General features: G+C 45.5%; 1 protein-coding gene across 5 annotated transcripts in view; it reads left to right on the forward strand.

The window, feature by feature from the left end:
* The first annotated feature begins 752 nt into the window (after positions 1–752).
* SIPA1 (signal-induced proliferation-associated 1) overlaps positions 753–24,341 on the forward strand; it is a 108,769-nt gene continuing 85,180 nt past the window's right edge. For 2 of the 5 annotated variants that reach the window (XM_088442526.1, XM_088442532.1), the window contains exon 1: positions 753–936. The gene's annotated coding sequence lies outside the window, so the exon portion shown is untranslated. The other 3 variants (XM_088442530.1, XM_088442529.1, XM_088442527.1) reach the window with 3 other exon arrangements.

Below are 24,341 nucleotides of genomic sequence, written 5' to 3' on the forward strand. Positions count from 1 at the left end.
CCGGGCTGGTTTTCCATCATAATCCGCCCATGTAACATTGTAGTAATCGTTTAGAAACAGATGCCTGAGGGCAGTGAATAAATGTTGATGCCACAAGGCATTGGGATATTTATATACAGCTTTCAGCATGCCTCCGTACCATCCTGAATCAGGCAACATACCTTCCAGCCATAATGTTTATTCCAAAACTTGTCTTCCTTCTCATATTCAAGAAATTTTGCAGACCAACCTGCTGGATCCTACCCACTTCCTCAGCCTGGGCAACATTATATCCCCTGCAATATACAGGGGGGCAGCAGCAGGTGTGCAGCAACACACACACCGAGTTGTCCCATTACCCCCAGAGCATTATAGAGAGGTCATCTTAAGGTGCGTACACACTGGGCGATAAAGTGGACGACTGAACGATAACGATATCATGAACGACATTGAGCACAGCCTGCCGGGGACACACTACACGATATCGCTCAGCGAGCATATCGTCTAGTGTGTACGCACCAACAGTGATTCTAGCAATGCTATAATTTATATTATCTGGATTAAAGTATGCTCTTTCACAAAATAAATAAGCCAGAGGAGCTGATAACTAAACCTGATCTCACTGCCATACCATACCATGCCTAGCCTAGAGAGTAGCTATTTCAAATTGAAATGAGCTCCTAGCAATATGCTAAAGCCAGACTACCAAACAGCCTACACACTGATCATGTGCAGAGTGCAGAGACCAGGAGCAGCATTCAGGAGAACAGGAAGCACGATGAGGCTGTGATGAGAAGCTGTCAGGGATCTGCAGGAAGCAGGACCCTCTGGAGGGTGTTTTATATGCAGCACCTGGCTAACAGCAACTACAAGGAAGGAAACCCCTCACTTTCTGCTTAGCTACTTGCTAAATGTTTAGTTACAGCATGTCACCAGAGATTGAAAGTGCAAATCCAGGTAAGGGAGAGCTGCTACAGTGATTCAGGTATTCTTACAAAACATATTACTGTTTATCATGGATATATAATATATATTTAAGTATCACACATGAAGTTTGTACTGACAGTTGTCTGTGACAGATTTGCTAACACTTGAATATTTTTTACTGATCTTTGCATAAAGATTTATTGGTTTCTAACAATTTTGACTACACATTATTAAGCCATACAGAATTTTGCTGAGAATGAAAAGTGTCTAGTATTAAAGGTGGTTTAGGGATTGTAAGTAATCAGTTTACAACCCTAAGCAATCTCAAGATTATTAACCTCCTATTTATTACAATCCGCATTTCAAATGCAGATTGTAGTCTGATCATTTCACCTAAATTCTCATTGCAAATTTAGGAACTATTGCGAGAATGTATCAACATTCTCAAGTAGGGACAGAGCTTGTGAAAAAGCTCTGTCCCTGCGAATCACCACAGCATAGTTCTCACTGTATTTTTGTGCATGCGCCAATGCCGGCTAGCGCTCACCCCCACTCCTGAGCGCGACCGCTACCCCCCCCTTTCCTTGGTGATCGGTGAGCTCTCTCCTTTGGACAGCTGTTCTCTGGGCATACTGGATCGCTTTAGGTGGGATGCATTAATACAGATTTTGCGGTCAAACCTCAGACAATGATGTTTTCGGAGGTTTGACTGTTTAACGTATATGCACCGAGCTCCAGAATGTGATACATTCCAGAGCTTGATTATGGTGGGCAACGCCATCTTTAGATCTTACTTGCCTTCTCTCCTGGAATGGTGGGGAGGCTGCTGAAAATTGGGTGGAGCTCCCGGGCATCCGGAAAAGTGAGCAAGTCTCCTGCACCCTCCTCCAGCCTATAGGCTTCTATTCATACTCCTCCCTGAGAGGAAGCGCCCCCTGCGGCATGCACAGTAGTACTTCTGGGACATAAACTTCTATCACAAATATAGAATCATAGAATTTGACGGCAGATATGAACCGCTTGTTCCATCTAATCTGCCCCATTTTTACACATATTGCATTGCACAAGAGTGCTGTCCTTTGTGATTTTATTCAACCATACCGCATTAATAAACGCCATAATGCTTGCGATGAGTGGCGGGATGCATCACATTTAAAATGCAATGCTCCATGCAAACCGCCTAATGCCTATTCAATTACATCCATATAATTTGAGCTGTCACTTTGCTTCTTACATTTTGCCAGGACATGCTTTTATTGGAACCGCTGCTCCAGCAAGATAAGTTGAATAAATTCGGTAAAAAAAAATAATTCTTTATTGCAGCGATAAGAAATGCTAGGCAATAGAGAAATGTGTGTTCATTCATAAATCGGCTTGTGGAGCTTGGCTAAGCAGTAGACAAGGCTTATTGGTGGAACATTGTATTTGGATTAGAGATCGCTTGTGATTGATGGACAAGCACAAGGTAAGACTATGGGGACTCAGTGCAGTTTTTATAAATATACCCCTGTATTAGTTTTATCTTGCTTTAATAAACCTAAAAAGCAAATTACATTATGTAAGAGAGACAGTAACAGTTAGCACTGTGTGAGAGGCCCAGCTTATCAAAAGTTATTTCACTTAAGGTTTCTACTGTATTATGGGGAGCCACCTTTTTCTGTGTACATTGGACGTTCTGCCCGTACCAGCGGACGCAGATGCTCTGAGCTCATGGGACCTGGCATGACTGCAGCAAAGATGAGTGAGGATACGTGTAGAATAATGAACCTGATGGCAATGGGTGCTAGACAAAAAAAGGCAAACAAAAATCATACTCTCTTAAATTATCTCTAGATTATTTTTCTGCATTTAACATGAACCCAGCGTCCAAAAAGCAGCGACTTAGTAAATCTACCCCTAGGAGTAGTACTAATGGGTACTTTGGTTGATGCCCTCTGCAGATTTCTACTCAGCTGCTGAGAGATGAAGATCGAAAACTGTCCAAGGCTTGGAGTCAGGAAACAAGGATGCAGCATAATAGTAAAAAAACAGTACAAGGTCAGGACAGGAGGATATCCAGTATAGTCACAAGGAGAAGCCAAGGTTACCAAGATAAATTAAGTTAGCTCTCAGCAGAAATACTTGGCCAGAGCCAGGGATAGAAGACTGGGAATGGGCAGATTATATAAGAAAGCAAAACTGCTGCATGAAAAATGTACCCAGGCAAGTGAGTCAGTGTGAAATCAGCGCCTGATTCAGGTCAGTACAGTACGTGAATCTGATGGTTTATGTACTAACCCGATGGTGGGTGAACTGCGTATGTGCAGAAGGAGTCCAGCGATTATGCTTGCAGTGCCCGACAGCTGTAGCCTGACTGACGGGTGTTTTGGGACGGGGATGGAGTGGTGCTAACCTGCATTCCCGGAATGGTTTTCTTAGATGGCCTAGTGACCGATGATCGCGATGGTGATCCGATGCTGTGTCTTTGGTCGCAGAACTCGGATCACACCTGCTGACAGGAGGTGTCTATTTCTGCCACACACCTCCTGCAGCATTAGAATATGTACAAATCCCTGCTGTGTCCAAAGACACAGCAGGGATGTGCACTGCGTCTACATCTGAATCAGGCCCTCGGATCACAGGTACAACATACAGTACCTCCCAGTTCTGATGTGACAACGCTGCTGGCCAGAAAGTTGGGATGATCAGACTAGCAGTGAGCTGGTGCCACTGGAGAGAATGGCAAATGGTTGGGTGTTTGGAGGGAAGGTAAGTAAGGGCCATCCCTATGTGCACACCCCAATCATGGTTTGGCCACAGCAGTCACTGCTGCCTCCCCCCAATTTCCCAGTATAAGTGGTGAAACAGGACTGTAGACATTTCTATGTAAAGGATGCGGATGCTTAGGTTGCAGCACAGTCCTGAAAGTGAATCATTGGGAATTCTGTGACCTACAGTAAATATAATAACCACTGTCTGTATGTAAAACGTAACTATTGGATCCATTTCAGCATATATTTATTAGTACAGCATTGAAAGGGAATCCTGATTCATGCATATAAAAGCTGTCTCATAATACCATGTATAGTAACTCAAATTCCATCCTGACTCCATCTTTGGACCCCATGTTCTCCTTAAGTGTTGGGGTCCTGACTGTGTTTCTTACATTTTGTGTTGAAATAAGTATGTAAGAAAAAGCAGGGGGTAGGTGTGGGGTACTTGAATTTTTTGGGTATTTAACAAGTGTGTACAACAGCATACATTGAAGATATGCTACAATTTCCGTAATTCTTGTTTGCTATAACTTTTTAAGCCGGGCACACACTAGACGCTATGTCGTCCAATCCGCCGGATCGGACAACACAGTGTGTACCTGCTATGTCGCTGACAGTAACAATGCGCGTTCCCGCGCAACATCGCATGCACGTCCGACGGGCGGTATTGTCAGTGGGGACCATGCTGCCGAATGCAGCATGGTTCCCGCTGTTGCTCCATCGTTCCTGGCATCGGCAAGTGTGTACGCCCTTGCCGATGCCAGCACCCCTGCCGGGACCCGCTGCACGACACATCGGCTGGGTACCCAGCACTACTCTTTGCCAGGACAGGCTCTTGTCAGAGATTTTTATAAATATGCACCATTGTGTTTCAATTCAACACATTATATATTATACATACACATGTGTGCGTGTTGTGCTGATGTATCCACCTGGATAGCCGTAATCCGCACTTGTCAGGATGTGCTGTGTAGGGGTGTAAGCGATTTGTGACAATCTTACTGTGTGCCAGCTGTTATACTACTGGTATTGGCATGAGTTGTTTCAGTTTGGCAGATGTGAATTTCAAAGTTTGGGAGAGAGCCAAATATGTATAAGAGATTCTCACAGTGTTATTAAGCTCACTGCAAACCTTTCCTTCAGTTATTAGATTTTGATACAAATGAAAATCAACGAGTGCTTTAGCTTTAATGGTTTATTAAAACCAAAAGAACAAATAGGGGGGAATTCAATTGTTTTTCACGCTGCTTTAATTGATGGGCGCCCAACGGAGCAATTCAGTTGTTGCTCCATTCGAATGCGAGAGCCATAGGCACACACATTTCTGCTAGCAGCCTCAAGAGGCGGCGACAGAAATGTGTGAAAAGTACTTGGTTTGGCGCCCTAACCAGACCTTTAGACGGATGTAGCCGCTTTACGCCGCTAGACCCATTGCTTTTGTGTATTACTGATCTCAAAATATTGTCCAGATGGATGTTGTCAGTAAGTTTGATGTACATTATTGGCAAGTTTTTTAAATAGCGAAGCTTAAAGAAACACTGATGGTGAACTACAAAAACGCAAAATGGCAGAGGCTTTGCTGAATATCAGCTTTGGTCCCGATGTGCCCCTCATTTGGCACAACCAGAGGGCTTAGGAAAGTGCAGAAATGGCATCGGCTGAAGCGAGAAGGTGGGCAGAACAAGGACATTCCTTGAAAAGTACATTTGTGAAAAAAAAGAGATTTAATTCTGCAAAGTGAGAATATTTCTAGGGATGTTCCTTGTGCAGTGGGGGCATAATATAGCCATTTTCATTCTGTAAGTGAATTTTGTACCAGCCCAGAGCTGACAGTTTTTGGCTGGTGTTTAGTTCTAATAATATCCCATATTGCCGTTTGGTGAAGGAGCGTATTTCGAGCTATTATACTTTCAGCATATTAATGCTATTTATTTGAAGAATTCAGCTGATTGAAAATCAAATTAATAAAACAGTGAATGTGGCATGTGCAAACGTTTTTTTAAATAATAATAAAATATCTATTTGCATTCGGTTTTGAATTTAGATTGTCAGAAACACCATTAGGAAATAAATGATAAAGCAATAGTCCCATCCCATGAAAACATCACTGTGGCAGGCTTTAAGGCGAATGTTGCTCGTTACCATTTTCAATTGGGTTGTTTCTTCATATTGCTATTAATGAGTAACAATTCTGCAGATTAATAAGAGGTTTATGATACTACAATGACAACCACGGTTACATGGCACATACTGTAGTGTGCAGCAACGCTTTAGAACACCTCTCTGAGCTCTGCTTTCACTGTGACATTATCCACCTCCTTTTCCTCTCTCTGCCTTCACATGATATGCTAAGAGCCTGTGGGGTCTATTTACTAACATTCCCCTTAACGTGGAGTTATAGCCGCAACTGCTAGCGCTGTGAAGCAGGAGCTGACTACCGCAGATATTACCAATAATAGACCCGCTGAGGAGGGTGAACGATAAGTCACCCCCTCGGCGGTGTAAGCAGCAAAGTACATTGTTCTCACCATCACCAGGTCTCCGGAATCCCAAGTACCTGGAAGCAGAGAGGAGGAGGAGTTTTTTTTTCTTCAATAAACTTTATTTACAAACGGCCAAAGTAACACTGCTCAAGTCCTGCTTCTCCAGTGAGGAGAAGCAGATACCAACAGCTCCAGGAGGTGACATCAGCGCTGGAGAAGTCAGCAAACAGTAAGTGTCCTCTCCCCTTAGTAATACCTGGGACACTTAGCGCTGCCATAGGTGTTTATGGCAGCGCTAAGTGACCCAGGTGCAGTGCGATGTTGTAGCCTGCACTTAGCGCTGGCAGGCTGCAGGCAGAGAAAATCCCTTTAGTACATACTGAGAAGCAATATGTACAGGTATTTTCTATGCCTTTAGCATTTTTCCCCTTTTCTCCCCTTAGTAAATAGACCCCTGTGTTTGTGTAATATAATGTTTGTGTCTGGCAGCAAGACAATAGGGCTGATTCTGAGTTGGTTAAGAAAGGCAAGTAGCGTTGTCTGGGAGAAACCATGTTGCAATGCAAGGGGTGCAAATTAGGGGTGTGCACCGGCCACTTTTCGTGTTTTGTGTTTTGGTTTTGGATCTGGATCTTTCTTCGTGTTTTGGATCTGGATTGGTTTTGCCAAAACCACCCTTCCGTGTTTTGGGTTCTGGGTTTTGTGTTTTGGATCTGTATTTTTTTTTTAAAAAGCATAAAAACAGCTAAAATCACAGAATTTGTTGGTTTCTCTGCTCCTATGCTATTATTAACCTCAATAACCTTAATTTCCACTCATTTCCAGTCTATTCTGAACACCTCACACCTCACAATAGTGTTTTCATGTCCAAAAGGTTGCACCGAGGGAGCTGGATGACTATGCTAAGCGACACGAGTGGGCGGCACAAACACGTGACCCATCTAGGAGTGACACTGCAGTGGCAGACAGGATGGCAGTTAGAAAAACTAGGCCCCAAACTGTACATAATGCAAAGAAAAAAAAGAAGTGCAAGATGGAATTGTCCTTGGGCCCTCCCACCCACCCTTATGTTGTATAAACAGGACATGCACACTTTAACAAATCAATCATTTCAGCGCCAGGGTCTGCCACACAACTGTGGCTGAAATGATTGGTTCGTTTGGGCCCCCACAAAACAAGCTGGCAATTAATGTGTCCCTGCACAAACTGGCTCTACGGAGGCAAGATGTCATCCTCATCCTCCTCATCCACCGATTCCTCACCCTCTTCAGTGTGTACATCCTCATCCTCACAAAGTATTAACTCGTCCCCACTTGAATCCACCACCACAGGTCCCTCTGTACCTTCTGGAGGCTGGTCTCCCTGGAAGAGCTGATAATTCATTTTGATGAACATCATCTTCTCCACATTCTGTGGAAGCAACCTCCTACGCCTTTCACTGACAAGGTTCCCGGCTGCACTAAACACTCTTTCGGAGTACACACTGGAGGGGGGGCAACTCAGGTAAAATAGAGCCAGCTTGTACAGGGGCCTCCAAATTGCCTCTTTTTCCTGCCAGTACAGGTATGGACTGTCTGACATGCCTACTTGGATGCTGTCACCGATGTAATCCTCCACCATTCTGTCAATGGTGACAGTATCATATGCAGTGACAGTAGACATGTCAGAAATTGTTGCCAGGTCCTTCAGTCCGGACCAGATGTCCAAACTTGGTCCTGCCTGCCCTGCATCACCGCCAGCGGGTTGCTTAGGATACCTAAGTTTTTTCCTGGCAGCCCCAGTTGCGGGAGAAAATGAAGAAGGAGCCGTTGACGTGTCACGTTTCGCTTCAGCTGACAGTGTGTTCACCAGCAGGTCTTTGCACCTCTGCAGGCTTGTGTCGGCCGGAAAGAGAGACACCACATAGGCTTTAAACCTAGGATCAAGCACGGTGGCCAAAATGTAGTGGTCTGATTTCAACAGATTGACCACCCTGGAATCCTGGCAAAGCGAATGAAGGGCTTCATCCACAAGTCCCACATGCCGAGCGGAATCGCTCCGTCTTAGCTCCTCCTTCACTTTCTCCAGCTGCTTCTGCAAAAGCCTGATGAGGGGAATGACCTGACTCAAGCTGGCTGTGTCTGAACTGACTTCACGTGTGGCAAGTTCGAAGGGCTGGAGAACCTTGCACAACACGGAAATCATTCTCCACTGCGCTTGAGTCAGGTGCATACCCCCTCCTTTGCCTATGTCATAGGTGGATGTATAGGCTTGTATGGCCTTTTGCTGCTCCTCCATCCTCTGAAGCATATAGAGGGTTGAGTTCCACCGCGTCACAACCTCTTGCTTCAGGTGATGGCGGGGCAGGTTCAAGAGTGTTTGCTGGCGCTCCAGTCTTCGGCACGCAGTCGCTGAATGGCGAAAGTGGCCAGAAATTTTTCGGGCCACCCAAAGCGTCTCCTGCACGCCCCTGTCGCTTTTCAGAAAATTCTGCACCACCAAGTTTATTGTGTGAGCAAAACATGGGACGTGCTGGAATTTGCCCAGATGTAATGCCCGCACAATATTGGTGGCGTTGTCAGATATCACAAATCCCCAGGAGAGTCTAAGTGGGGTAAGCCACTGGGCGATGATTTCCCTCAGTTTCTCTAAGAGGTTGTCGGCGGTGTGCCTCTTACTGAAACCGGTGATACACAGCGTAGCCTGCCTTGTAACGAGCTGGCGTTTCTGAGATGCTGCTACTGGTGACGCTGCTGCTGTTGCTGCGTAAGGTGATACATCTACCCAGTGGGCTGTCACAGTCATATAGTCCTTAGTCTGCCCTGTTCCACTTGTCCACATGTCCGTGGTTAAGTGGACATTGTGTACAACGGCATTTTTCAGGACACTGAGGACACTTTTTCTGACGTTTCTGTACAGTCTCGGTATCGCCTGCCTAGTGAAGTGGAATCTAGACGGGATTTGGAACCGGGGACACACTACCTCCATCAATTGTCTAAATCCCACTGCACTAATGGCGGATACCGGACGCACGTCTAACACCAACATAGCAGTCAAGGCCTCAGTTATACGTTTTGCTTCAGGATGACTGCTGTCGTACTTCATCCTCCTCGCTAAAGACTGTTGGAGGGTCAATTGTTTAGTAAAAGTAGTGGTGTTCCTACTTCCTCTCTGGGATGATGAACGACTCCCAGCAGCAGCAACAGCAGCAGCGGCAGCAGTAGGCGTAGCAATGCAGGATCCTCCAGAGGAATCCCGGATAGGAGAGTCAGTCATGCCAGTGACATGGCCTGCAGGACTACTTCCGATCCTGACTAAGGAGGAAATTGACGAGGAGGGAGTTGACGGTGTGGTTTGCAGGCGATTGGATACAACAGGACAACGGGATTTAGGTGTCCCTGGACTGCTTACGGTCTTAGCCAAAGTTTCTGAACTTGACAGTAACTTTTTATGAACGCGCTGCAGGTGCCGTATAAGGGAGGATGTTCCTAGGTGGTTGACGTCCCTACCCCTACTTATTTCACCTTTACATATGGTACATATGGCAAGACAGTTGTTGTCCGGATTTGGATAGAAATATTGCCAGACCAAAGAGGTGGAATGTTTGGTCTTCTGCCCAGGCATGACCGTGATGGGCTTTTTCATCCCACGGACAACAACTGTCTCCCCCGGAGCCTGATTTAAACAAACCACATCACCATCAGAATCCTCCTCACCAACTTCCTCCTCAGCGCCAGCTACACCAGTATCCTCATCCTGTTGTACTTCAACAGTGACATCTTCAATTTGCATATCAGCAAGTGGACTGTGGGTGCTCCTTTCAGCACTTGCAGGGGGCGTGCAAATGGTGGAAAGAGCCACCTCTTCCCGTCCAGTGCTGGGAAGGTCAGGCATCGCAACCACCACCACACTTGGACTCTCCTTGGGGATTTGTGATATCTTCTTAGAAAGCACAGTTCTTCGCTGTGCTTTTGCCAGCTTAACTCTTTTGATTTTTTTAGTGGGAGGAGGGCTTCCATCGTCATGTGAAGCTGAACCACTAGTCATGAACATACTAGGGATCGACCTTAGCCGTTCCTTGCCACTCCGTGTCGTAAATGGCATATTGGCAAGTTTACGTTTCTCTTCAGCTGATTTAAATGTCTTTTTCAAGGTCATTTTCCTGAACTTTGCCATTTGGGATTGTATGTGCCCTCTACTATGACATTGGGCATCGGCCTTGGCAGACGACGTTGATGGCATGTTATCGTCTATGTCATGACTAGTGGCAGCAGCTTCAGCACTAGGAGGAAGTGGTTCTTGATCTTTCTCTATTTTATTTTTATCGGAGAAAGTTTGGTCCTCCATTTATGTTATATCGATTTGATATATACGTGCGGCTAAACACAGAAAATAATTTTTTTTTTGGTTTGGACTGGAGTGTACTTTGGGGGTTACAGCACCCTTTAACGGTCAAGCCAGCCGGCCCTTATGACACAGGCGCACTCTTGGCACTACTTTGTTGATGCACGTGCGGCTACTGCGCACACAATTCACAAACACAGAAAATAATTTTTTTTTTGGTTTGGACTGGAGTGTACTTTGGGGGTTACAGCACCCTTTAGTTGTCAAGCCAGCCGGCCCTTTACTTATGACACAGGCGCACGCTTGGCACTACTTTGTTGATGCACGTGCGGCTACTGCGCACACAATTCACAAACACAGAAAATAATTTTTTTTTTGGTTTGGACTGGAGTGTACTTTCGGGGGTTACAGCACCCTTAACGGTCAAGCCAGCCGGCTCTTTACTTATGACACAGGCGCACGCTTGGCACTACTTTGTTGATGCACGTGCGGCTACTGCGCACACAATTCACAAACACAGAAAATAATTTTTTTTTTGGTTTGGACTGGAGTGTACTTTCGGGGGTTACAGCACCCTTAACGGTCAAGCCAGCCGGCCCTTTACTTATGACACAGGCGCACGCTTGGCACTACTTTGTTGATGCACGTGCGGCTACTGCGCACACAATTCACAAACACAGAAAATAATTTTTTTTTTGGTTTGGACTGGAGTGTACTTTCGGGGGTTACAGCACCCTTAACGGTCAAGCCAGCCGGCCCTTTACTTATGACACAGGCGCACGCTTGGCACTACTTTGTTGATGCACGTGCGGCTACTGCGCACACAATTCACAAACACAGAAAATAATTTTTTTTTTGGTTTGGACTGGAGTGTACTTTCGGGGGTTACAGCACCCTTAACGGTCAAGCCAGCCGGCCCTTTACTTATGACACAGGCGCACGCTTGGCACTACTTTGTTGATGCACGTGCGGCTACTGCGCACACAATTCACAAACACAGAAAATAATTTTTTTTTTGGTTTGGACTGGAGTGTACTTTCGGGGGTTACAGCACCCTTAACGGTCAAGCCAGCCGGCCCTTTACTTATGACACAGGCGCACGCTTGGCACTACTTTGTTGATGCACGTGCGGCTACTGCGCACACAATTCACAAACACAGAAAATAATTTTTTTTTTGGTTTGGACTGGAGTGTACTTTCGGGGGTTACAGCACCCTTAACGGTCAAGCCAGCCGGCCCTTTACTTATGACACAGGCGCACGCTTGGCACTACTTTGTTGATGCACGTGCGGCTACTGCGCACACAATTCACAAACACAGAAAATAATTTTTTTTTTTGTTTGGACTGGAGTGTACTTTCGGGGGTTACAGCACCCTTAACGGTCAAGCCAGCCGGCCCTTTACTTATGACACAGGCGCACGCTTGGCACTACTTTGTTGATGCACGTGCGGCTACTGCGCACACAATTCACAAACACAGAAAATAATTTTTTTTTTGGTTTGGACTGGAGTATACTTTCGGGGGTTACAGCACCCTTAACGGTCAAGCCAGCCGGCCCTTTACTTATGACACAGGCGCACGCTTGGCACTACTTTGTTGATGCACGTGCGGCTACTGCGCACACAATTCACAAACACAGAAAATAATTTTTTTTTTGGTTTGGACTGGAGTGTACTTTCGGGGGTTACAGCACCCTTAACGGTCAAGCCAGCCGGCCCTTTACTTATGACACAGGCGCATGCTTGGCACTACTTTGTTGATGCACGTGCGGCTACTGCGCACACAATTCACAAACACAGAAAATATATTATTTTTTTAGCACTTGGGGGGAGCACCCCTGATGGACAGAGCACCCCCTGGACAACACTGCAGCACTCCTTTAGGACTGGGACACTGCACAGGACTTTGGAATGGACACAGCCCCTATGGAGAACTGACTGCACAACACAGTCCAGCCAGCCCCTATGGACTTTGAAGTAGTGGACACAGCCCCTATTAACAACAGCAGCACAGCACAACACAGCCAGCCCCTATGGACTTTGAAGTAGTGGACAACAGCAGCACTACACTACACTACACTACACAGCCCTAACTCCCACCCTCCCTCTTCACTGTCCACAGCCGAGTGAGAAAATGGCGCCGACGTGGGTACCTTATATAGGATCCAAAACCCGCGAGACTCGGAAGGCGGGATGATGACGTTTTGCCTCGATTTCAGATCCGAGTCAGGCGGGAAAAGTCGAGCCTGATTCGGATCGGACTCGGATCGGGGGGGCTCGGGGGGGTTCGGATTTCAGAAATCCGAACCCGCTCACCCCTAGTGCAAATACATTTATTTTGTTAGCATGCAGGTTAAATACCGGCATGCTATCCCACAACTGCTGGGCAGCTTTATTTTCACACTGCAATTTAGATTTGGACACGATCTTCTAATCTAAATATTTCTGCATATTTGACATCTGCCCCAGGAACGACGAGAGGGGGGACCCGAGTACTAATTACCCAGGCCCAGATTTGTTGGGGGCCCTGTCCTGGGTCAACTAGTAAGGGGGACCGTTAGCGTCCCCCGGCCTGCCCCTCCCCCCGTGCAGCCATCGACTAATTGGAAAAAAGTTTTAATTATTATTCATTTTGAGAGGAATTTGGCCACGCTCCCCTCAGTACCTGGGACCATGTCAGCTCTCGGCACCCCTGTCTGCCCCACCTGCAGTGCAACATGGTTTTACCAAGGTGCAAAGTTACTTGCTCTTTTTGCTTTGCTCCCAACTCAGAATTGGCTCCAATGTGTTTTGTTTCTCCTCTGTGCACTGTGACTTTCTCCTCCTACTCCACACTCTGCCATCACATGACATACTGAAAGATGTGGCAGCCATACTTGTTTTGCCTCCAGAGAGTTATTGATAAGGAGAACATGTTTTGTGGGATGGATAAAATATGCATACTTAAGATACACAGGGGTCTATTTACTAAGGGGGGAAAAACTCTAAAGGCAGAGAAAATCCCTGTACATACTGCTTCTCAGTATGTACTAAAGGGATTTTCTCTGCCTACAATACCGCACTGCACCTGTGGCACTTAGCGCTGCCATAGACACCTATAGCAGCGTTAAGTGTTCCAGGTATTACTAAGGGGAGAGGGCACTTACCGTCGGGTGTCTTCTCCATTGCTGATACCGCCTCCTGTAGCTGCCGGTACCTGCTTCTTCTCACTGGAGAAGCAGGACTTGAGCCGTGTCAATTTTGCAGTTTGTAAATAAATTTTGTTGAAAAAAAAAAAAGTTGCTGCTGCCGGCAGGAGATGGTGAGTCACACAGGGCTGTGAGGGGAAAGGAGTCTCAGCTGTTACCGCCGAGGGGGTGACTTAACATTCACCCTCCTTGGCAGGTCTATTTTTAGTAATGGCTGAGTTAGCCAGCTCCTGCTTCGCAACGCTAGCAGGTGAAGCAGGAGTGGCATTAACTCCACGATATGTGGAGTCTTAGTAAATAGACCCCTTCTTCTTAAAGAAGGAAAACTTACTTGTGGAATTTCTGCTTTAAGAGGATCTGATGAAAATACCAAGAAAAATCATTTGTAGAATTATTCATAAGATCTGCAAAGCAGAAACCGCATATTACAGCAAAGGATATTGTGTTCAAGAAACTTCAGCTGACCCTGGAATAGTTGTACACGGTATAGCACAGTTTTTTTTTTCTTTCGCATGGAAGAGTTGTGAGAAGGAACCCTTTCTTATGGTCTTATGGTTTTTATGGTCTCATCACAAATGTGCAAAATTTATTGGAACAAAGGCCCTCATTCAGAGCCGGACGCTCTGAGCAGAGCGCTCGCTCTGAATGAGGGCCGTCCTCCATAAAAATGGAGCGTCCTCCTGGACGCTCGTATAGCTGTGGGTCACCACCCACAGCCTATACGAGCGTGCAGGTTGATGATCGCGATGGTCTTGACCATCGCGACCATCGCCACTGCGAGCCGGAGCCTGCGGTTGAGTTTCTCAACCGCAAGGCCCGGAGTGATTTTGGCTCTATCAGAGCCAAAATCACTCCCACTGACATCACTAGTGATGTCAGTGGGCCGGCTTCTGACGGTAGGCGTTCCCTTGGGAACGCCCCCGTCTGGGAGGCACGCCCCTGGCACGCCCACCAAAGGGGGCGTGCTGTCAATCAACATCGACAGCACGCCCCCTTTGATCAGACACAACGAGTGAAGGAAAGTCCTTCGCTCGTCGCGTCTCGTGCATGCGCACGACTGAGCTCCCTCCGTCGTGCGCATGCTCAGTGCACACCATCGACCCACTTGCGAGCGGACAGCCGCTCGCGAGTGGGTCTGAATCAGGCCCAAAGTGTCATGGTGTTGGTTTTTATATTTTGTTCTTGTAGCATTCGTGTTTGGCCATCCTGAGATGGTGATAGGAGGACTGCAGAGGCATTTGTGTATATGTTTATTATTAGAAGCCACAAGGTGTAGTGCTGTACAGGGGGTGTACACAAGAACAAAGCATAAATGTAATGCAAAACAGAGCATATACACAAACATTGGAGTAAAAACCATAACTAGAGGGTAACAGTAACAGTGGAAAAGTTAGGACATCACTGTAGCTAGGGTTAAAAGGAGGTGATGAGCTACAGGGGAGAACAACTGTCAATGATCCTGTACCCATCGTATAGGCAAGCAGACAGTGTCAGATTCACTGTAGGGGGGAAGGAGACAAGAGGCAAGGACCACTAGTAGTAAAGATAATGGAGGGAAGGAACAAGTGAAGAAGACCCTGCAGGGCAAGGTTTTTTGGTACCCTGGGCAAAGCCTCAGCCTACAGCACCCAACCACCACCAGTACCCACTTTCCAGCCCCTAAGGTGAAAGTGTAGTGACGGCGGTATATTAGTTCCGTAGCTGCCACAGCCGGCTTTAAGTCCAAGTTAAGTTTGTGATAACCAAACTCAGTGGCACCCACCCTAGATTCCGGCACCCTAGACAGCTGCCTAATGGTAGAGCCAGCCATGGGACCCGGCCCAAAAGCTTGCATTCTACATCGGTGTAAACAGTTGGAGGCAGAAGTGGGAAGGAAACATGGTGGACGGAGGAGGTAAGAGGAGAGCTGGTAAGCGTTAGTGAGAGGTGTCTTTATCAACCTGCTTGTTAAATTGCCTTTCCCCATGAAGTAAACTGTTGCTAAAGAGCTGGCAAAAGTGGTTGCCGTCAATACTGTACCTGGCAAAAACGATCGCTGTCATGGAGAATTTCATAGATCAGGAGAAGCCCCATCTCCAGTGAAAGCACTTTTGCTGGACATAGGAACTTCCTCTAATTAATAAATTGGGCCGATAGCTGGCTAGAAGAATCTAGAAGCTTTAATTTCTGAGAAAGTAGGTGTTACTAAATGCTCTAACAGCTGTTTTACTGGAGATAGAGCTTTGTCTTATGTATCAAATGGTCGCAGCTGGTAATAGCAGGCGAGGGGACTAATCAGCATTGCAAGCAGGAATGTGCGCGTGCACAGGACCCGTTCTGTGGATGTGGCAAGTCCACGGGCTACGTCCACGAACACAGTTTCCTGGCCTTGCAGCCGGCCAGCCTGAGTATGCTGGTCGTGATTGTTATCCCAGCCTGCAATTTTGGTCGCAGTGCTGGGATCGCAAATGCAGCAGTGGGTGTTATACACCTCCTGCTGCAATTGCATGTTTGCAAGGACGGAATTACAAAGCTTCTTGTGTGCCCCAGGTTCAGTTGCTCTGTAAACTGCACATGCGTTACCCAATTCATGCATGTGCATATCCCCCGTGACTGTGTATCACTGAGGGCTTTGGTGAGATTTTATTGATTAGGACATTCTTTTTTTGTTTTTTTATCACTACGATAGGCAGTGATAGAAACTTATACCTACTGACAGATATTAATAAATAGACCCCTTTGAGTAGTGGGGTTCATGCTGCATTCACTATTTTATTTTATATTTTAGAGGGAACCTGGTACAGCCCCAAAAAACTAACATTCCTCATTGCTGTATATTACAGAAATTAGGAATGTTTCTTTAGGACAGTGAATGAAACGCACTGCACTTTTGCCACCGTCCACATCAGTAAAAGTTTTCTCTTCCAGGTTTTGGGCCATCACTGTACGTGAGCATGCAAGTCCTTAAAACTCAGAAAGAGCCTGAGAGAGTAGAGGGATCTAGAGTGATCATTTATGCACTCCGATAGTTCTTTCCATAGGACAGAGGGCCCGATTCAGACCCCTTCGCTAGGAAGCGTTCGCACGCAGCCAGACGATATTTGCATTCTGCGCATATGTAAGCATCGCAGTGAGCGTCGCGAACCAGTCTGAGCGATCAGGAAGCATTTGCTCGCTGCGCATAGACTGCCTAGCTGAGTGAGTAACAAGAGAAGCCGTTTGTGAGTGGTGACAGGGGTTGGTCTGAGAAAACGGGGGAGTGGAGGTGCGAACGCAGGCGTGCCTGAGTGTCTCAATGCCATTTCAGAAGCGTGCATAATTAAAACGTAGCGTCATAGTACACGTCACCTGGCAGACTTTGATACTGAAGTGCTCGCAGTGCTTGCGGTAGGGTATTATTATTATTATCATTACCAGTTATTTATATAGCGCACACATATTCCGCAGCGTTTTACAGAGAATATCTGGCCATTCACATCAGTCCCTGCCCCAGTGGAGCTTACAATCTATATTCCCTAACACATGCTCACACACAAACACACTAGGGTTAATTTTTTTTTTGCTGGGAGCCATCTAACCTACCAGTATATTTTTTGGAGTGTGGGAGGAAACCGGAGCACCCGGAGGAAACCCACGCAAGCACAGGGAGAATATACAAACTCCGCACAGTCAGGGCCGTGGTGGGAATTGAACCCACGACCTCAGTGCTGTGAGGCAGTAACGCTAACCATTACACTGTCTGTGCTGCCCAGGGTATGGTCAACCACAAGCGCTCCGTTCGCTTCCGATGGCACCCAATGGTACCGATGGTTGAATACACTTCCTGGAGATGACGTGCGCAAGTGAGCGTCTTAAGACAGGCTGGTAGGCATCTGCATACACAGAGTGATCGCATGCCAAGACAAATTGGGCGTGCTAATGCATTGCCGTGCGATCGCCTGCCTTTGCCAGATTTGTATACGCTGGGTGCGTGCGAACGCATATAGCGAGCGGGTCTGAATCAAGCCCAGAGGCTTTAGCTATTAGAGACAAGCTCTGAAAGCTATTGATTTTCTGAGCTTGCTAAATAGCACAATCGCAACATCTGCATACCCCTAACAAACGGAGATGTACGTTCATCATTGTATGAACGTACATTTTTGTATCAGGCCCTAAGTTTGGACCCTGCAGAGGTTGTATTCACTTCTTTTTACTTTGAGATTTAGTGAAATTACTCATTTCACCAGGAGTCCCTATGCTGTTCACACGGAATGGGATTGAAATGCCGGCGGCCGGTTCAAATCCGGGCAGCGGATGTCCGACAGGATCAAGATCCCGACAGAAGCAGGTAAGTACCCTAACCTACCCTGTCCCCTCCCCCACCCCCCTCCCCTCTAACCCTCCCGTAGTGGTGCCTAACCCTAACCTACCCCCGGGGGTGCCTAACCCTAACCCCCCCTCCCCTTACTGCTCCCTATACCTAACACTCCCGGGGAGGGGGGATGCCTAACACTAACCTCTCCCTGGAGGTGCCTAACCCTACTCCTAGGGGTGCTTAACCCTAATCCCCCCCAAAACCTAACCCCGCTAGACTCCCTAATCCTACCTCCTCCTCCACGGCTAACGCTACGGGCGCCCCGGACTTATCCTCGTTCGGGATGTCGTCCTAGGCGTTCTGGCGTCGGGATTATGATAGGCGTCGGTATTTCGACACCTATCCTAAATCTCTAGCCGGCATTCCGCTGTCGGGATTGTGACCGTCACATGACTACATCCCGTTCACACACCTGCACCTAAAGTATGTGTAGAAAAATAAGTTTTTGCAAGTGATGCCCTTTGTTTTCTAAGCAAAATATTTTAACCAGGAAAAATCGACCAAACTGCTGTCAACTCTCAGATTTAGTGATACGGTAAGATTGTGTTTCGGAGTGTGGAATTTTTTCTACTGGATAATTCAAAGCTAATGTCTTTTACATTAATACAGCATTACAATGGTCAGCAATAAATTCTGCAACTCTAAAGAGTATTCTCTACTGAGTTCCTTCCTAAGCTGTGCTCCTTTCCTGGATAAAAAGATGTTAGAAAGGCTCCCTAAGTCCCTAGTGATCTCTATGTTCCTCTGGGCGTGTTGTTTACCTCTCTCTCATTGTTGGGATATTGGTCTGCGATGAAGTTAAACAATTACTCCTGATATTTGTATAAAAGGCTTTTGTTAGTTCACAAATTGTTTCAAGCTGTAAGTGAACATTGTCAAAACATGTTGTAATAAGGTTGCTGTATATAGAGTTGGATTTTTGTTTTATATATGTATATATATATATATATATATATATATATATATATATATAGTGTGTGTGGGTGAAGGTACATTCTATACAGTTAAATGTAGATTGCCAGATTGATCAATAATTTTAATATATTCAGGAGGAAAGTTGAATCTAAAACCAGTCAAATTGCTGACAATATTATGATACCTAGTAGGCATCAGCTGCTTATTGATTGAGTGACTCTATAGAAGTTACAGTATATTGTTATTTCAAAAACAAAGAAATAATGATGTTTTTGCCTGGCTTTAGTCAGTTGTTCTTGAACTACAACTTCCAGCCTGGTCTGAACGGGGTCTTACAGAGGAACAGACAGACTCTACAACAGCTGGTGAACCACACTTTCCCACACTCAAACAGTGGATCTATTGGGAATTGTGAGTTATATTCCTGTTAAGAAAACCCAAAGGGGGGTGCAGTATTTTGGAATAATTATGATCAGTAGCATTGGGGTACATTGGGGGTAGTAGCAGGATGTTTGTCTCTCTCACATAATGTGTTGCTCTCTCTCCCCTCCTTTACACTCTGGTTCTGTCTCTGTCTCATTGTATCAGGCTTCCTGGCACTCTCAGGATGTGATTGTTGCAGGCACAGGGGGTGGGTTGCCGGTGAGAAATAGAGGAAGCTGTGGTTACTTCAGTGCAAGGCCGTGCGAGAGAGACACGCAATAGGTGATGTGACCAGACAGAAGTACACAGTTTTTCAGAGGTAAATTGTACATAGCGGTTATACATTTTAGAATGAAGAACTAATCTAGGGTTACAGTCAGTCTGTTCTCCCTATGTGACCATACATTAGAGTGAAATATCTTGTGGCTTCCTGCTGTTTGTGTCATGGTGCAAGTGCAGAATTAGACTGATCGCTTCAATTTCTGTAGTAAAATGTCTGTCAATTTTGGAAGCAATAGGAGAGACTGACAGAGCCTCCTGCCCGTATGTAGCACAGATGGTCTCCCATCTCCTCTCCTTACACAGACTGTAAAGAAAAATGCTCAATTACGTTTGTGTCATCTTGTGAGGAAAGGACATACTCAAATGTTCTATTTATCACTGTCTAAGACGCTGGTGTAGAGTAGATCCATAGCTTCTTTCTGCCATTGTGTAATTCTCAAAGGGGAGGCAGAGGCTCATCCAGTAGCTTCTCTTTGTTTCATCTTCTGACACTAATGGATAAGCGAGAGATTGATAGCTTCTTCCTATAATTATCACTATATCTGAAACGGCAAATAATTGCTCTCAGGAGTAGTATTTATGCCAACATTAAAGTTGTAGTGTAGCAGCAAACGTGGGGTTTATGCTGTAGTGTTCCCCCACTTCAGTGCATCATTTATTTATAGGTAGAATTTACTTTTGTTTTTTATTTTTTGATCACAGAGAATCAGATTTATCTGCAAGCTTGTTTTCAATGGGATGTCCACTACATGTACGGGTATGGGTTATCGTTGCTCCCTCGGGCAGCTTTCAGACAGCCAGTCTTCTGATGGCTTGTCCTACATGAAAGCTTGAAATGGGGTACCTAATTTCATCCATCCAATCAAGTGTCGTATTATATTTGGTGCACTGGATCTCTGGCCTGTTTTAAATTAGATGTGTCACAAGGAGGTGGTTTTATTTATTTTTTAATGTCTACAAAATGTAAATATGTTATTCTCTCCACCAGTAGACACAGGAGAGAGGCCACATTTTATTATGCTAAACCACTTATATGGGCAGTGCTATCGGACCTTTGTCAGCTCTCCAATTACAAAATCTAGGAGATGGAGGTGGAGGCTGATGTACAGGAGGGAGGCTGTCACTGGAGAGACTTAAGCTGGGTACACACCATACAATATATCGTCCCGACGCGCATCGGAATGATATATCGTACACATCGTATAGTGTGCACGCCTGATCCATAGTTTATTGAATCGTCCCTTTGGACGTCCAATGGGATCAATCAAGGAACAACGCGGTGTAGTTGTATGCAGCATGTAATGATACACTGTCCCGTGGTATGGCTGATCGTGTAGATTGCTTCCACATCGCTGGGTCGCACAGCTTCAACTTTGCTGTCTAACTAATAGTTTATAGTCATTCCTGCCTAACAGCACTGAGGTTGTGGGTTCGTTTCCCACTATGACCCTAACTGTGTGGAGTTTGTATATTCTCCCTGTGCTTGCGTGGGTTTCCTCCCCGGGTGCTTCGGTTTCCTCCCACACTCCAAAAATATACAGTAGGTTAATTGGCTCCCAACAAAAATTAACCCTAGTGTGTATGTGTGTGAGCATGCGGTAGGGAATATAGAGTGTAAGCTCCATTGGGGCAGAGACTGATGTGAATGGTAAGATATTCTCTGTAAAGTGCTGCGAATATGTGTGCGCTATATAAATAACTGGTAATAAATAGTTTGTCCTGGTTCTACGTCCACTTAAAAGTATCAAGTCAAGTATTAGAAGCAATGGTGACCTCCCCTTCAACATCCCCCGTTTGACCTTTATTCCCACGAAACTTGACATTTATGAAGAAGAGCTAGAGCTGTCATACTGGTTTTTTTTTGACAATACAAGTTGTAGATATACGAAAACAGCACAATGATCTTCTAATATATTCTAATGCTTGCTTAAAACCGCACTACCATCTACGCAAAATTATTTTACTTTGGCGACCCTTCCACTAGCCAGAGCACTGGCGAAATAGCTTCAAAAGAAGGTGAAATGTCAGTGGAGTGGGGTATGAGCAGGAGGACCAATAGTAATAGGTCCTTCCTTTGAAAAATCCCACGGTTTAAAGCTGGGATGTGGGAGGAGCTGAGGCCTCCAGCTAGGGTGAAGGGTGTCTTATTAATAAATTCTCTTATTAGATGGTAGTGCAGTTTAAAAATAACTATGAACAAAGCATCTCAAAGACAATGGGTCTGATACTGTGGTGGGAGTAAAGCACTGCAGGTGGGGCAGATGTAAGATGCGCAGAGAGATTAGATTTGGGAGCGGTGTGTCCTAACTGATCTCTCAATTGCTGTGTAAAAATAAAGCTGTCCAGCATTTGTAGGCTACATGCAAAAGCAGCCAGTACTTACCCTGCATGAAAAAAAAAAAAGTATTTGCAAGCCTTGCATGGCAACATAGTATCATAATACAATAGCATGAGTTACTAAACCCAGAAGATCAAAGCCGTGTATCCACTTGCTGATTAAACAGAGCGATTGAAAGATTACGATGTCGCTCATTAATCGTGCATAAATCGGCCAGTATAATGTCGGAAACGACCAGCGATGCGCGCTCCCGCAGGTCGTTTCCGACATCAATCATCAACAGAACATGATGGTCAGTCCGCTGATAACGAAAGATTGGCCATGTTCAGTGTAGGCACTACAGGGGATGAGGAACGACTGTACGATTACAATGTTGTAATCGTACTGTCGTTCCAAGATCTACAAGTGGATACGCACCTTAAGGTGCATTTCACTAGGGCAGAACACACAATGGAATTGTTATTTCCCTGCATGCTAGTGTCTAATCAAGCTTTTACCATTCAGGAAATGGGTATACTGCTCCTGAGAACGCAGATGCCTGTCCACTAGGTGGTTGTGTAAGTGAGGAGAGGGCTGCAAATGTCTGGTGCTATGTCATGATGTGTGTAAGGGAGTGGACACCAGAAGTAATAAGAGGAATGATCATGATCACTAGTAGTGATAGTGTAGTGATGATGCAGGAAGATTGTATTGCAACAGCTGTTATATGAAACAAAGTCCTCATATACAGATGTGTCCTCCATCTTTGTTGTTGCAGTCACATTAAACAGCCCTTCTAGTCGCGCCTAGTCCCGTGCCAGATTACTCATGTCGAGCGTCTTTCCATCCGTCTTATTTGCCACAAATGCTTCTTATTCACAATGTCACTGTCAGCAGATCGCCCATGTTGACTTTCTTATGTCGGCCTGATGATTGTCGACTAGTCAAACAACACCTATATAAGGTGTCTGGTCAGAAGGTCGACCGTAACCATGTAAAAATTCATAATTGAATTCTGTGCAAAGTACAGGTGATTGGCAAATATTCTATTCTAATTGTAAAAAAAGAGCAGACAGCCCCTTCAGTGTGTCAAATTGACAAACATTCTTTGCTGTTTTAACTTATAAATAACATTAGTGCTGACGCTATCATTAGGAGAAAGAAGGTGTTTGCCCTGCTGACTGTGCGACGAGCAGACCAGGACTCTTGCAATGTTCTAAACTCCCTGAATCTCCACCATCTTTCATCTCACGGATGATATGTCGACATGATGAACTGTCAACAAACCGTGTGATATCGACATTATGACTGTTGACCTGGTTACTTTCGACCTTCTGACCATCCGGTGAAATGGAACAGACTTGGTAACAGTGTTCAAGTTACCGTGAAATGGAGTATATGTAATATACTGTATACATGTTCTGTAACATCTGTGCCAGTCTGCAGAAGGTAAGAAGTACAAGTTCTTTCAGTCACTGCTTTTTTGACTAAGGGAAATAAAAAATCCCTAGCACTATAGTTCATTTTAGTATGTATCACCCAGTGTGAGGAAGGATAGGTTCATGGCTCCCTATTCACTATGACACCCTGCAGGAGGAGGATGGGAGGAAGGGAGTGAGGAAATGGACGGGGGGTGGAGGAAGAGAGGTCAGAGGAGGAGATGCTGATGGGAGGAAACTGACAGAGAGTGAAGCAGCAGCAGCAGCAGCAGCAGCAGCTGTGTGTAAGGAACAGAGGGGGATTGGGAGAGAGAAAGGAGAGAAGCACAGCATAGAGGATACCAGATGATCACAGAGGTATGGCAGTCCTTCTGCTCTGATTCAGGGTCCTTATGTTTGTTTGTAATTCATTTTGTACATATTTGCATGTGTGTACCTGTGACATGTTGCTTGTACGCAGTAAATCATTGCCTCTGTATTAGCAGTGCCCATACATGATATGCATGTGATGTCTGCCTACCTTTGTATCATTGTGGGTATACACTGCCAGCAGACTGGTGTACACATTTCTGTGACAAATGCCATCTGCCTAGGACTATACATGTCTGTCAGTGACATATACATATGGTCTGTCAGTGACATTCATAGATTCATATTTACATAGATGTTATGTGTAGGCGATATGTGATATTGTATTACATGCCGTGCTTTGGCTGTAGTGAGATATTTGTTACTTAATGATTTGTTACACATGGACTCTGAAATACACGTGTTACATTGTACAGCTAACTCTGTATAATACACTGTGAGTTTAGTCTATTTCAACCCCTATCATCATGTTTTTCTTGTGAGCATATTTTTTATAGCGTACAGAACTGTAATTTTACATCCTCTATCCATGAAAGTCATATTTCTTGCTCTGACTCTCTAATTTCCGCTCGGATGACAGAGGAAAAAGGGCATGTGGAGCAGAAACAGA

The sequence above is a fragment of the Taudactylus pleione genome, unplaced genomic scaffold, assembly GCF_031769625.1.
Source record: "Taudactylus pleione unplaced genomic scaffold, aTauple2 ptg000313l, whole genome shotgun sequence".
NCBI classification, from domain to species: Eukaryota; Metazoa; Chordata; class Amphibia; order Anura; family Myobatrachidae; genus Taudactylus; species Taudactylus pleione.